At 42.9% G+C, this 16426-nt stretch overlaps 1 protein-coding gene across 1 annotated transcript in view; it reads right to left on the reverse strand.

The window, feature by feature from the left end:
* Positions 1–14333, reverse strand: part of fndc3ba (fibronectin type III domain containing 3Ba) — a 108534-nt gene extending 94201 nt beyond the window's left edge. Inside the window, exon 1 of the mRNA XM_079573380.1 lies at positions 14220–14333. The gene's annotated coding sequence lies outside the window, so the exon portion shown is untranslated. The remainder of the gene's footprint in view (positions 1–14219) is intronic.
* Positions 14334–16426: the final 2093 nt, after the last annotated feature.

The following is a 16426-nucleotide window of genomic DNA, read 5'->3' on the forward strand; positions in this document are numbered from 1 at the left end:
CATTGAAAGATGGGGACCAATTACAATACAGTAGAACATTAGTGCAGCCTCCTCTACAACGCGACCGGATATGCAAAAGCGGTATGTTCCTCCATGTGTCAGAGCCTTTGCTTACCAGATGTTCAAAGCGTAAACACACCACAACCAAATAGTTTACAGACGCCGATCATTATCTTTATCATTAGGCCTGATGTCAGTATTTCCATTTCAATAAACCTCATCTGTCTCTCTACGCGCAGTATCCTCCTTTCGCAGCCTAAGGACAGTTGTGTACTTCTGGCACAATTGTTTGTATTTAATATAGAGGAAGTGGCTGTTTTCCCACAAGCACATGATCATGAGTCACTCCTTGACAAAGTAGAGGCTTCCAGATTTTTCTTCTCCGCTCAAAAAACTTGCGCCGAGTGCAGTTCATTGAGTCTGCGTGTCTGAGTATGTTAGCCTAAGGAGAGCTCAAAGTTAACCCCTCCCTAAAACCAAGGATCTCCTCGTCAGCTATGCCAGGCCACACACATTGGAGATGCAGAGGGTCTACAGTACAGGAGATGACATAGACAGATTTCATACTTTTGTTGGGCGGCTCGGTGGCACAGCAAGAAGGTCCCGGATTCCCTGTGCTTGCAGAGTTTCCTCCAGGTGCTCTGGTTTTCCCTGCCACTACAAACATGTACAACAGGCTATCAATGAGAGTGGAGATTAACCCATGGTTATAATCCCGTGTAGCGTGCGTACATGCATGAGTCTTATGTACAATCATGCACTATCCAAATGAATAAATGCGTTTCAGTGGACGGAGTGTGTGTCAATCAATACTTTCTCAAATGGAAACTAATGAGATTTACTGCCAATTGCTTGAATGCCAATAATAATGGGCCACAGAAACATCCCCTGTTGCATTTGGTGTCATTGAACTTTACGCAGCCAATACTTAAAGAGACTAGATGCAATTGGTCCTTTTATACTCACTACTGCCACCTCAGGTCTAATGCGTAACTGCAGGTTCTATATTAAGCTCATGCATGACGGCACTTCTGACCCGTGCAGGATTTTAGAGGCAGTTGTGGTGAATAGGTCTGGGCTCGTTCTACACATTAGGACATGGCTGGAACATGGAGGGGAAGGAAAATACTTAGTTTTAACATTTTTAAACTCTGTATAGTCCCTTTAATAATAACAATGAATACAAAGCTCTATGCTGTACTACACTAATAATTCCAAACATGCACCTAAACCTGCAAAAGGAATTAAAAAAATATTGATACATGACTACCAAAAATCTGTCTTCGGACAACAACAAAACATGAGACTGTGATTCTCTGTAAATATATGTTTTGGCATGAGCTGCAGTTCCTTGGAAAGAGGAGAACCTGTGAATCAAGCGTTTGGGAAACCCCTATTGAGTCATCAGATAGCAGCTGGGCAACATTACAACACTGTTACGATTGATTGGAAATGTTGTGTTACGTAAGAAGTGATAAATCATCTTAAGCTGAAAAGTAGATTATTTTCTGCCTATAGAATCGGAAGATGTGCTATACTTACTACACTGGGCATTGGATTTGTTTGTATTGTAAATTGCTTTCTAATTGGCTGAGGACAAAGCCAGAGATGCGAGGTGCAGCCGTGTCTGGAGACCGAGAGGCATAATGAAACAAAAATCTCAAATTGACTTTGTTCTGAAACGTGTAACCGAAGCCTCTAAGGTAGCAGGTTCCTACATAAGACCCCAATGAAAGAGAGATTGTTTTGTAACTTCATCCTGGCCATTGTATGAAATAATCGCCGACTTTGAAAATGGCCAATTGCAGTTTGTGACCACTCATTTGCAATTCGTCTCATAATTAAGTTTCTGCAGATTTTGATGTCACATAGTCAGAAACATCAGTGCTTTTGCTACGAAAAATATCCGTCGTTCTAGGCCACTTTCTTGTCTCCATGGAGATAAGCGGGCACAATGAACTCTACACAAGGTCCTACTATCTCGCAAGTCCTTCCCTTACGAAAGCTCTGCCAGAGAAAGCAGCACATCACATGATATTTTACACTCCAGACATGACAATATTCAACAAGTGTGACATTGCACCGCCACAAGCCCCGCATTAGCCCCCCATCGTCAGCTCCACCGCAGTAATCTATCACCCGGTCCGCCTTTTACAACTGTGAAATGCACCGCTTCCATGTAAAATGAGCCATTTAGCATCGATATGACGCTCCGGCCGGATAAACTAAATCCTTCTTCAAGTGACAGCGCAGATAAGGGAGCCTGTAGCCCATGAGTGCGTGTGTGTGAGCTTTGCGGTTGCACGCTTTTCACTCCAAAGGGCGCAGCGGCCAATCAGTATTAGTCACACTGTGTTTTGGATGGCCTCTCTCCCCTCCATCTGTGCCCTATATGCACACTGAAGTCCACATGACAGGTGTTTGTTTTTTCCTATGCATTGCTCTGTTAAATGTTACTCAGTTTAAAACCAATGAACTGGTATTTGTTTTGTTTTTTAAGAAAGGTTGATAAATGTAAGTTACATTTTTATGTTCTAAAACTTAACATTATGAAGAGGGAGATTTCAAAGTTTCAAGGATAGAACTGGAACTCACTCGTGGCCCTTATGTACATGTGTCTTATGTCACAGTTTGTGTCCATTTTAATGAGGAAGCTTTTAAAAACACTGCGGAAGTGCTTTGTAATACCTCATTTTAATGTTGTGTTCTTGTGAAAAGGGTAGTGCAACCTGTCAAATATGCACTTAAAGCAGTACTAAGTAACTCATGCCCCTAGAGGCCATAAGCGCCAGTGCAGGTGTTGTAGCATGTTGCGATTTTTTACTTATTAATTGTCCGTGAGAGTAAATACTACGCTGACAGAAAAGACAAAGGGAGAGAGGGATATTGTACATTCATTTACAAAATGGACATTTCACTCAAACTTGGCTGTAAATACTGTGGTGCTAGCCCGCACTTAGCTTTGCCCATTAGCCTGCAAGCTTCTTCTTCATGATCCTATTAGTGTGTATTGGTGACTCTGACCCGGGGTCAGGAAAGTTGCAATTGTGGTTTTCTGACCCCCCAATCATCCCATTAACACTTGCATTACCCCAGAGGGCCAACGAAAAGGATTTATTAAGGTAAACAAGTTACTTAGTACTGTTTTAACCTGCAAAATAAATAAACATCCATTGCTTATGCGTTGATTTTTTTAAGCTTATCAATTCTCAATCACTTCTGCCCTAGTTTTCTAATTTTGAGTCAAATTAAATGTCCTAAATCCAAAACATCTAACCCAGAACCTTCTCTTTTTTTCTTCTTCTTCAATGTATCCAACCCCCTCCTCTGGCTCCCCACTATTGGCACAACTTCCCAAACAACCCCTTCAAAAGACAGCCGCTCATTCACAAGCGTTCTGGGTTAGTGATTGGAGGGGGCAGGGAGGAGCCCATGAGCAAGAGATTTTTTGCGAGTGGGGGTCCCATTCCCGCTAAATTGTCCCACATGGCTGAGCGTGCTTAGTTTAAACAAACACCACCACTTCCTTCTCGCCAAGCACATGGGGCACACAAGAGCGCGCACAGACGCACACAACAACACAGCACGAAAATGTACACAAAATTCCACCAGCGCACAAAAGCAAAAGGGCCTGCAAGCTGCTATTGTAGAAAGCACATGATTCATCAATACACTGGAGGCTACAGGGCAATATTTCAGTCGGTAAACATGGCACTAAGCTTTGGAGGCCACAGAGTTGGAGGAAACAGAAGAGAGATGAAGAGACAGAGAGAATTTGTCAGCATGAGGGACCAAACATTACTTCTGGGTCAGTGGAAGGTGTCTCAATCTAAAGCATGCCTACTAAGCTAAAACCTCAAGCTATATAGGTCAGATACTTTTGAACAGGATCTTGCAGCTAAAGATCTGCACAAGGTTCCTGAAGTCCTGCATTGGGGCCCGCTCCAGGCAGATTGAAAGGCTTACAGTTGTAGCATGTGGGTTTGCACATAACAGCATGGCTCAGTCATTTAAGCATAAAAAACTGTTCCACTGTAGCAAAGATTATTGAAAGATAAGATCATTTTTGAATATTTTGCCACCATACTATTTACTTTATATTACCAATTGTACATACAACTTGGATTCAAGTCAACTTTAATATGAAAAACCTTCAATAACATCACAAACACAATAGACACAATATTGCACAGACAAAAGATAAACAATTGATACAATCATAAAACAGAGCTCTGCCAAAGCACGGATCCCATCTGTATTGGTAAAAAACGCAGACCCTTAAGATATGTCAGGTCAGCGGCAGATGCTCTTCTATTTAAGCCAAAAACAATACTCTCAAAGGAAGAAAAAAAAGGAAAAAGGATCAAAAAAAAATAAACTTAGTTTTTAGTGAGAAGTGGAGAATCCTAAACCCCCTCATGTCTACAACAATGATCTTTGAAAATTAACTTTTCAAAACTGTATATCTGCACTTGAGCTGAAGAAGCTGAGAAAAAGAGGAGGAGGCACGACACAAAAATGAAAACTTCTGCTCGAGATTGAGAGCTCACATTAACAATGCAACACAGTGGTATGTCAAGTCTAGTCGCATCTGAATAAATTTACAATGTTTATCCAACACAAAGTCAGCGGTGCAAAAGTCACCGACTGCATGACCACCTCTCTTTCACTCCACTGACCTCCTATCAGCCACAATCAGCTCCACATTACAAGCGGCTCACAGGGAGGAATGAAAGGAGCCGTGCCGCGGCGCGGGACAATGCCTGGCCTGCCATGCCCCATTCTCAGCGAGTGGACCTGCCGCTTCTGCCCCGCTCTGCTGGGGCTGCATGCCATGGGTCTTAATTAAGCCAGCCATGCCAGAGTCAAGAAGTGAACTCAGCCCCTCCCCCCTGCACTCTTTTCTCACACGGATGCACATTTCGAAGGAGTCGGAGGGGAGACGCACCAGCGAGACGTATTCTGATCATGGACTTTATGGACCATGAAAAAAAAGCTCATCCGTGGGTGGTATGCATGTGTAGGTGCGGCGAGAGAAAGGCCTATTTAGTCACACCTACATGGGAAAGCCGTCTCCTCTCTGCGCAGACAGTTCCAACAAATCAGTCTGAGAATTTCTCCGCGAACAACTCAATGAGGCCTGAGCGGACAGTCATTTGTTTAAATCACCTTTTATTGTCTTTAGAAAGAGAGAGTCTGGCGCTACCAATCAAAGTGGGAATTCCAAGGGGTGGAAGGAGGTACATCAGACTTTATCTCAACTCAATTGGATGGATAGAGGTGCTAAATCATGTCGCGCAATGCTTTTTATTCAGAAAAATGCGGTTATTATTCCAGCTGCCACTAAAAACCTAGAATGAATGAGAATGTGCGAGTGTGGGACAACAGATGAAACAGATGGGAAGAATCCGGTGTGGCGTTTACATGCATGAGTCCCCTGTGTGCTCATTAATATGCACGGTCCCAAACAAATAAACAAATGAACAATGGAATCAGTGCAATCAGGTGGGACACTTTCTGGATTACAAGCCAACAGAAAGTGTCAAGTGCAGCAGTCAGACTTTATGTTATGCTGGAAATATGTATTTGTCCAATCGGTCATCATGCAAAAATATAAATACAGCTGCGAGACTTATTTCATTACAAGCGAATGAGAGTAATCAGGTGGGACACTTTTGGGGTTATACGCCAATGGAAAGTGTACACATTCACTTGCTCCGTGTTATACAGCGCCCCCCCAACCCCCCCGCCCACCCGTCGTCCCGGAGGTCAAGGGGTCGCATTCCTCCTCCTCAATCAGCCTGGGGATTTCACACAGCGGCGCGGGGATACTGTGTGTGCCCAGAGCTGCCCATGTGTGTTTGAAATGTTTCAGTGATTTGTGGGGGGTCCGGCCTCCCTTGCTCCGGGGCAGGGAGGGGAGAGGTAAAGGAAGAGCGGGAGAGATGGATGGATGGATGGAGGAGCAGAGGAAGCCGTGTCCACAATGAGATAACTGTGTCTAGATGACTGTTTCTTTTTAAAGCAGTGGTACAGTAGCGCTTTCCCTACTGTGATAAAGGGGGCATTGACACGGGCTATCCCAGCGTGACTGACGTTAACAAGGGAACTTCTTGACATTTCAAATTCTAATTTTAAAACACAGGTCAATGGTATTAACCTGCATTAACATGTGTATATGTGATTTGAATTGATAAGAGGTGATGTGGTCTATACTAGTCATAAGTCAGAGTAGCTGATCTTGTGATTTATTGTGCGGTCCTCAGCTTGATCAACATAAACCAACGCCGTTTTGACTGACTTCAATATTTTGGTTCAAATGAGATGCTGCTCTCGGGCTAAAATGGTATACCTCATTAGCCATTGTTAAAGCAATGGAGTGTAAAGTTGTCAGGAGCGGAAAGGATAGGTGGGGGGGGGTGAGGTATGCAGCGCAGCGCCGGGTGGGGGAGACAGGGCCAGGAGTGTGTCTGCATACCCTGGAGGGGGCAGAGAGGAGGAGGTGATTTAACAAGGGAAAGCAATAAAACATGTGGCTTTGCATAAAAAACACATCGACTTCCTTCCCCGTGCAGGAACCCTCAGGTCGGACCAGCCATGTCCATGTGTGACTCAGGAGAACGGTGCCAACACTTTCAACGCGACTTCATTCAAAACAATACGACATGCACTAGATTCAGGGAGTTTTCATACCTTTCTATTTGTTCCCGTGTGATTAAGTTGAAGTCTGATGGGGACAGTGAATGGAATTTACAAGACCTACATGAATATGGAAGCTTTTGGTGTAGGGGAAGAGCGGTGGGTTGGATCATGGGGAGGGTTGGGTCTTGCGGGGGTTTTAGAGCTAATAAGAGAGACCAGGCTAAACTGAGAGGTCATGGTCACAGAGTGTGATGTCACTTACTGTTTATGGATAGGTGACAGCTGCGTGAAAGGTGAGTAAACCAGAACAAAACAACTAAAACATCTCAACTTCTGTAAACTTTTGAGTGTGAGTCAGCTATCACACTGAAGAACTTGACTTTCATTTATCATCATTTCCAGGATGAACAGTCACAATCTAAAGACTAGGGTATATCTAATCATTGACTAAAGGTCATGTGTTTTTTTGTTTGTCTGGAGGTGAAAAAATCTAAAATGGCCGACTTGGGAGCATCGGGTCAAATGTTGTGGGAGGGTCGTGTCACACAGACAACATTGATGTCCCAGGCCTTTCATCCTTGACACTTAAACATGCTTTGGTGAAGTCCCCAACTCTGAGGAGTGACTGAAGAAGTGGTGAATGATATGTTATTGTAGATAACATTTGTGTATTGTAGATTTGCAAACCCAGACAAGGAAGACCTTATTAGAACTTATTAATCCAGAGACTGTTGTTCTTATGGCACCCCTCTTTACCTGTAGGAGGTCAGATCCATCTATTATGTTTCCTGTAGGTCTTAGTGGTTATCAAGTTCAGTAATTCAAAACTATGAAACACTATGATTTACTTTTCTTTTTTACAAAAAACACAAAAGTTTTCTATGTGAAGGACCTGTTACATATTCTAATATTCTAACTTTTACCAAATAATCAACAACAATTCTATAAGATGTCCTCCTGTCATAGATAAATATTTTCAGAATAGTGACCCAACCCTCTCCTTGGACTGTTAATACCAATTTTAAATATTGCCATGATTTTGCCCAGCCCTCCCCGGTCATATGCATGATTTGAGTGTCAGACTGGTACATAATAAATAGAAGCAGTCATTAAAAGTGGTCGGTGCCAAATGAACACCTGGAGGAGAGTGTAGAGCAGACAGTTGAGAGATGCACTCACTCTAAAATGACATAAGAAGAACCATTATCGCACGGCGGAACTTTCCATGGAGCTGCCAACTAGAAACACCAACATGCCTGGCATGCTAATGCAGGCACGTAGAGTCTGTATGTTTCCTGCATGTGTGTTGGCTGTGGAGACACAGCTGAACACATATTCACACACTGTGGGCTGAGCTATTTTTGTGCTCTGCCCTGAGGAGCCATGAGGGGCATTAGCACCGCAGGTCCACAGGTTCACTAACTGGCACAGAAGTCATATATACAGTATATTATATAAATCTGTATTCAGCTCTGGCCATATTGTAATTATGAATTTCAATAAGGAAGGCATGTGAAAAGTCCCAGGTGACTCTTTCATATGCGCTCTATCATTTGTGTTCAACCATAGTGTAAATGAGAAAAAAGAAGTGTAGATTAAATGGACTAATCATCAGTGGATGTGTCCATACAATGTATTGACATGTGTCTTGTTGCAATTCCTGTTCATATCTCCCTCAGTGATATAAGTCCTAATATAGGCAGCTGGACTTCACTGGACTGCAAAACAATATCTGTATTTGCATTTTTTTTCTTTCTTACTTTTTCCACAATGAAATAATGAATGTCAGACTTCTACTCAACTATTATCGTCAATTAGGATTTGGCCAACCTGCCGATCACATGATGGCCTCCTCATTAGCCATCATGAAGGTTTGCAATGGTCTTATTAAAGTTTAAGTGCAGCTTCATGGGCACAGACCACGCTGGACAGGTCCGCTAACTCAGCGACCACTATTAGCAGAGCGGTGCCCTGTCAATGCTGAGTCTAACCAACACTCCTCTGTCCACACTGCATAAACAGTGAATGGAGAAGTATGACTTCTCAGTGAAGTCATGGGTTGCATCACATGCCCTTAATGTAATTCTAGTTCATGTTCATTGTGATGAAATAATTTTAAATGTCACTCTTCTACAATATACATTTGACTCCATTTAACAGGCTTCCTTTGACAAAATCCATGACTGAAAGCAGACACCTGGCCTTGGGACTGTACCATTGTTTGTGAAAAAGTAGGATGAGTGAGTTTCACTGAAGTCCTTGGGGAACAGTGGTTGAAATACCAATAATCGCGCTCAGCCCAAATGTCAGACTCCTTATCTGAGACAGAAACCGGCTAAAACAGACACAAGAGTCATGGCGTTACGAAACATTACGCTAAAGCCATCCTTGAACACAGGAGCCAGGAGAATAGGAGAGGGGGGGAGAAGTTGAAAGCCTTCTTTTATCTCCCTCTAAATCAACTGTCAACAATGCAGGAAATTATCAAGGGAGACAAAAAAGAAAGAGAGACAGGGCTCCGGAGAATGAGAGGGGCGAGCGACGGGGGGAGCGAGGGAGCGGGTAAACATTACAGCTCCGCGCCAAGCAAACACGAGATGCTGGGATACTTCAACAGTGGACCACGGGCTGAGAAAGAGGGACACAGAACGAGGAGCAAAGCACAAAGAGAAATAATGAAAATAGCTTCTCTGTTGAATGTTAATAATGGTGCGTAGTCAAGTCATGTTTCTTTTAAAGCTCATGGAAAATTAGAGCTTATTCCAGCAGTAAAGCAGTGCCTCAGGGTATATGCCTCAGACTGGGGGCACAACCATTCATAACAAATACAAGAGTCTGCAACAGTAGAGCAGAACAATCAAGTAATAACATGTAAGCAGAAACACAATGTCTAAAACAAGATTTCAAATTGGCCAGAGGTTTGTTGAACTGAAAATACTGTACCCTATATCCAAAAGCAAATACATGTGCTTTAAGATCCTGAATTAGCAGGATATTATAGTAGGTGTCGTTTATCTACATTATTACTTCCCTTTTGTTAGAGAAGGTAGAGAAGGTTTTTCAAGGCGAGAGGAGTCGTCGTCCGCCGCAGCATTGGGAGAACACATGTGCACGCTTTCACTGCCTGCCCGTTACTAAAAGATCCTCGCTCGGAAGACCCGGAGCAGAGCCAGGTGTCAGTGCCTTGGCCTTCAAAGAACAGAGGCTGCTCACATCACATCTGCAGCACCGCGATGGGATCCCCCTCACAACGGGCCGCTTCTTCTTCCAAATGTCACCGCTGTAAGAGCAGACAGTGCCCACCTGCCGCTTTTCAGAGTTGGACGGAGTGAAAAGATGCGAGCACTTCTTCGACAAGGGAATCTACTGTAGTGATACAAGAGCTGCAATGAGGCATCATCGCACACAATAGATTCTACTGTACATGTGAGATCTACCGGCCTTGAAAAACACGGCTTCATGCGATGGGTTTGTTGTGCAGCTGATGGTCTCGGTTAAAGCTGCTGCACATGTCCTCAGCATCATGGCTTCTTACGCAACAAAGCCATTCTTCTACAAACCAAGGAGAGGTAGGATAGATAGGATTGAATGGTTAGAATGAAATGAGTACTTTGAAATGTAGTCAATAGTAATGCAAAATCCAGGGAAAGGGGGGAAAAATGACAAGTTTCATCACCTTATTCCGCCCCGCCCACTTTTTGCTTTGTTCCGGCACTTCTGTTGTTCAGACACTTCCGGTCGAGTGCAAAGCCCGTTCATTTAAACGGAGAACGAGGGAAAATATTCTCCACTCAAATCTGATGTTTAGTCGATTGATTGTGTAAAATGGCCAATGTTCATTTGCACCAACGTGTCAACACTGCACCGTGTTTTTGTGTAGTAACTGATTTTATGTGGACTTCTCCAGTCCCATGGTTACAGATAGGAGAAAAGTGGCGGGCACAATTCATGGCGGCGCCTACGCAAACTTCCGGAATAAGGTGAATAGTGTTAACGAAACCAAATTCCACTGCACGCAATCTTTATTGTACGTAAACAATCTCTGACAAAGACCTTATTTTGACTTGGCAATGTTACCAAATGGCTAGCGGCTACATGCAGATAACCGCACGCAGGTATCAAGTTATTCAAATCTGATCTAACCTGCAGGAAAACCTGTGTTAGAGGAAGCAAACAGCTGAGAGGCCAATGTGGAGATGTCCTCTTGTTCCTATCTACTCTTTCACAGGCTCACACACTTTTTCCAGGGACGTATTGTCTTGTCACGGTAACTCTAGAGGCTCTGCTGCTGCTTCTGTTGCTGACACACAAGCAGTTCAGTAACATTAGCCTTCAGATAACATGTTCTAGGTTAGCGCTGGGTTAGCACACGGGCAAGCGCGGCGCACAGAACGGGCGGCCCGACATTGACCCCGTTTACCCAATGCACCTGAGAATGAGCGCTTCGTGTCGGAGCTTGTAGGAAGTTGACATGCAAGGATGAATTTAGCCAGATGTTTTGGGAGCTGCAACGCAGGCAACATCCCCGAGGTGTTGGATGCTGTATCGCATCCACATTCATATAACAATTTGTCTTTGAGAAATACAGCAGAATGTGTTACAAATATCGAGCAAAATGATCCTCTCATATCTTCAAACTTGAAAACATTTCATTCATATTGTCAATGCACAAAATCAATCAACAAGGCCCAAATGAGGAGCGAAAAGATCTTCAAAGTTGGAGAAATGGCAGAAACATACTTTTCAGGCCAAAAATAAATCTCATCCAAGCAATTTCATAGCAAATGCATACTATAATCAAAGCTACAGGTGGTCCATTCAAGTGTTAGTGTGTGACTTTTTTGACTATGCAGTGTAGGTTTTGCATGCAAGAAAAAATAGAATAGTCTAGGTCAAGTGGCACAAATACATGTCCTACCTGTGCAACAATGTTATGGGAAAGCAGGTCAATAACATGTACAGAGTGTTACTTAACCTCGCTGCTATTCATACAATAGCTCATAATGGCCAAAAGCGACAAAGGCTAGCCTCCTTTGGGGTACTTGGAGAAATCACAGGAGAGGAACATGCAACAAAGCTTAAACCAATTGTTCACAAACGCCTTTGAGTGTATCCGCTTACCAACCTGTCGCAAGAATTTGACATGTTTTAAAAGTAATAAGAAATGTTTCAAAGCAATAGTTAGGCTATGTTTCCTGCAATACGGATGCATCAACTCTTTTGCAATCTTGAAGCGACTGCCAGTGAGTTTGTTTACATTCTAACCATGTTGAATGTATGAGGTCAAAGAAGCTTAGTGATGCAGACCTTGCTCCCATTCGGTTAACCAGGACCGGCTCGGCTTACTTCAACTTAAGTTGCGATATAATTGGGTTGTGAAGAAAAAGAAAAGCAATACCCAAAAGATACTCGCTTGGAAAGGTACTGAAACTTCTCTGTGTTTCTATAATTTGACCATCCATGAATACTTTTTTAGTCTCTAGGCACTCTGTTAACAATTGTATTCAATAACCTCGATACAGTGATAACTTTAGGCAAAGGACATGGTAAAGGAGACTGGGGTTCACTACATATAGCGTTGCACAATAACTGCAGGCATTTTCTATTCTTGCTTTCCAACATGCAAATTCGCTTATGTTCTTCAAAAAAAGCAGCAAACTTTGCCTTAGGACCTAGTTACGAAAAGAAGCATCCCGGGGCTTGTAATTCAGTGCTTTTCTCGAAAGTGACACCTATCATACCTGTTAAGCAACTATTTAAGAGCAAGTTAGGGCCAGATTCAGTTTTTGATTTGCAACCTTGCTTTCTATGCAGAGATTAGGGATATATATTTCTTGCACTATGTGCTTGTATTATCTGGCATACAGCTTTTTAAATCCTTCTCCTAGCAGCCTTTCGTTGGATATCAACTTTTCTTCAAGGAAAAAAAAAATCACAGCCACATCAGCCTTTTTTTTAACCAAAGGAATGTCATCTGACGTCATGTATTTAGGATCGGATTTCGCTGCTTCTTTCAACTTCTCTTAAAAAAACCAAAACAATACATGCATGCTATTTGTGAACATGTGTGGAGGCTATAGGTTGTTTTTCCCCCAAGCCTACATTTGGCAGCATCCAGAGAAAATTTCGACTATTTAAACATGCGAGTAGATGGTGAAATACAGACCTAAATTTTGCATGAAAGCAGTTTCTCTGTGACTTCCATAGATAGCCTATACATCCCCGGTACTGTCAAATTATAATGGCTTTATGTAACTGGGCAACTGTGGCAAACTTCCATGATGCCACTAAGACTTAAAACAACGTGGCTTCTGTTAAAAGCTGCACATTTATTCCTTCCAACTCAATCCTCACTCGTTTTCACTTTTAATTTAATTTGATCAAGCGTTCAAAAGACAATGATTTCGTTTATGATATGAAATAACAGTAGGAGACCTGAGTAGCTCAGTACTCCCTCTGCTGGTGTGAATTGCTCAAGCATTTAAAACCTGAAGCAATATCTAGAAATAAAAGTTGTAAAACCACACGTAGTATATGTAGTGCATTATGTATAGCTTTGGCACTCTGTCAATGCTGATACTTACACGTTGCGTTATTATGAAGGCCCCAAGTGGTGGGCTAAATGTAATAGACTTAGCCTCTTTAAAAAGATGACATTGAGTTTGCAGCTCATCCACGAGCCCCAATGTTTGATTTCCACGTCTGCATCAGAGGGAGATGTGTCTTTGCTGCACAAACAGACACGTAGACGTTTCAGAGGGAGAGAGAGAGGAGAGAGAGAGAGGCAGACAGACTGGCTGGAAGGAATGCTAGGATATGCTGGAGTTAGGACACTTTTTCCCCTCTTCACCAAAGCCCTACTTTCTTCAGCTTTCAGCAAACCGCACGGAGGAAAAACGCAGCGCCTCAAAAAGCAATGCATTGCTCCCAAAGTGATCACGTAACTGCCCCGTATAACAAGAAAACACTGGATGATTTCGCAACCACCTCTGTCAAATCTGACTGCCTCAGCATCTTCAGATCCAAGCGTATTGCTGCCGCGTATAAAACGTCTGCGTTCCTGATTTTGCGCACGAGACAATCATAAAGTCGCATTTAACAGAAAACAACAGAAATGCAAAAATAGGGCCGAAACGTGTGAAAGTTTCGTCCTGTTGCGCACTCACATCCGAAGTTGGTCTCCGAGACAAAAACACATTCTTTCGGGAAAAGCGGTGGATCACAAAAGAGCAGCTCCCAAAAGCGGACACACAGTCAAACTCGAAGTCACCGGAGAGCTCAACACCACCGACACCGCGCAGTTTAAGTTACGGCAGAGTTCTGAAAATAAAAGCGAAAATGCGCCCAGAAAAGTTTCGTTTCTGCCCCCCTCAGCCCGTCCGCTGCAGCAGTTTTCCTTTTTCCTCTACGCGAGCCAAGTGCCCCCAGACTGCCGGCGTCAGCGCTCACTCACCGCTCCAAACTCTCCACGCACTTCGAAAACTTTTCACACTCCGAGCCTCTCCTCGCACTTTCCCTCCCCAACAATAGCCATCCAGGCGGTTCGTACAGTGAAGAGAAGCGTAAAAACAACTCACCTCGCTGCAATAAAAGAATCTTAGGAAAACAGACGGAGTTGCTGCGCGTTTTCTTTCGGTTTTTTTTTATTCCCAGGCTCGGCTCTTTTGCCTGTCTGCTGGCGCGGCGCGACTCGGACTGCGAGACTCCGCCATGCCAATCAAAACGCGACGCACATGGAGGCCAGAGCCCGCCCCCTTTACCGTAAATATGCTCCCATGCGCAACAGGGAAAGTCTGGGTTGAGATCACAGCAGCAGCAGCGGCGGCAGCGTATAGGCTACTGTACTTTTACGCGGAGGTGTCCAAAACAGAGAAGAAAGTAAAAAGTAGTGAACCAAGTTAGTACTGCGCTTTTCTTGATGCATTCAAAGGCTGTTAGTAGACATTAGCAAAAGCTGCCCTTGTATAACTATGTTTCTGGTCCTTACATAAGCAATTTTAATACATTTCTCGCTGAGATTATAATTGTGTTTAATAAGCCACATGCCTCCTTTAATTCTTGTCTTATCAGTAGGAGTCTTGGGGCTGCTTCTGGCTGCTTCATTTTGGAAGATGGGACACCAATGTATGCTCATAGCACACGGTAGTATCAGCATTGATAGTTTTTAGGGGGAAATTGATGTCACAAAGTCGATATTAATTATAATTATTTGAATTATTGTGGCAATAATGCAAAAAAGAAGCTTTGTTGCTTTAACACATTTATCTTATTTTATAAAGAGCGTTGCATTACTTTCTATACCTATAGAAAGTAATGAGTTATCCATGAGGTAGAGAACATAATTTTTTTTTTGGGCCATTTTTCAGTGAATATGAAAGATAGCACAAACACCAAAATGACCCTGATCAAAAGTTTACATACCCCAGTTAATATGGTGTATTGCCCCACTTTGTCTGAAGAAGGGCTAAGGCCCGAAACGTCACTATCTGGTGAGCATTAAATAAGCTTTGGAGCGACTAAGTTGTGCGGATCTTTTATTTATTAGTATTGCCCCCTTTAACATCAATGGCAGCTTGGATTATTTTGTGGTGGATGAGGTTCTTTATTTCCTCAGATGGTATACCATGATGGCCATTCTTTTTGGCAAAAAGCGTCTAGTTCCTGTAAATTCCTGGGCTGTCTTGCATGAACTGCAGATTTGAGATCTCCCCAGAGTGGCTCAATGATATATTGAAGTCAGGAAACAGAGATGGTCACTCCAGAACCTTTATTCTGCTGAAGCCAATGAGAGATCGACCAGAACTTGTGCTTTGCATCGTTGTTGGAACGTCTAAGTGCATCCCAGGTGCAGCTTCCAGGCTGGTGAGTGACAGTTTTCCTCCAGTATTCGTTAATAACATGCTGCATTCATCAATTTTCACCAAGTTCCCTGAAGCATTGTAGCTTACACATCTCCAAAACATCAGTGATCCATCTCCGTGTTTTCCTGTAGGAATGGTGAACCGTTCATCACAGGCCTTGTTGACTCCTCCAAATGTAACGTTTATGGTTGTGGCCAAAAAGTCCTATTTTGGTTTCATCACTCCAAATGACATTGTTTCAGAAATGTTGAGGCTTGTCTCTGTGCTGTTTGGCATATTGTAAACGGCTACTTTGTGGCATTTGTGTAGTAATTTCTCATCAAGTGCCTCCTTGAAACATCTACACTCCTTTTTATTTTAGAGAGACCAGTGTTTCAGCTGAAGCTATCTCTTGGTCTTTCTATGCATCCACAATTTTCCTGCCAGTTTTTGCTGAAAGTTTTGTTGGTCGACCTAAATGTGGTTTCAACAGAATTTTCCACTTAGAGTGTGAACACTGCCTTGGATTTTTTTTTTATATATATATATATATATATATATATATAACCCTTTCCCATTTCATACAATTCAACAACCTTTTATTGCAAATCCTCTAACAATTATTTTGCTTTCATCATGACTAGAAACGTCAGTACTGATGCTGGAGCCCAAAACTCACTGACCTTTTATACACACACAATAATTATAAACACAGATCACAGGTGAGGATGCTTACCAGGGTATGTAAACCCTGGTGATCTTGGCCACCAGATGCCCCTTGATGTCCCTTGAGTTCTAGATTTCATTTTGGTTGTTTATTTTGTCATTATGATTTAAAAAGAGCAAACTCAGTATAGGCTATTTAGACAGATGTACATGTATTTGGGTCATGGTGAGGACTGGTGGTCTTAAGCAGTGGTTCTCAACTGGTGGGTTACAAGTGG

Source organism: Gobius niger (assembly GCF_951799975.1).
Source record: "Gobius niger genome assembly, chromosome: 16".
Taxonomy (NCBI): domain Eukaryota; kingdom Metazoa; phylum Chordata; class Actinopteri; order Gobiiformes; family Gobiidae; genus Gobius; species Gobius niger.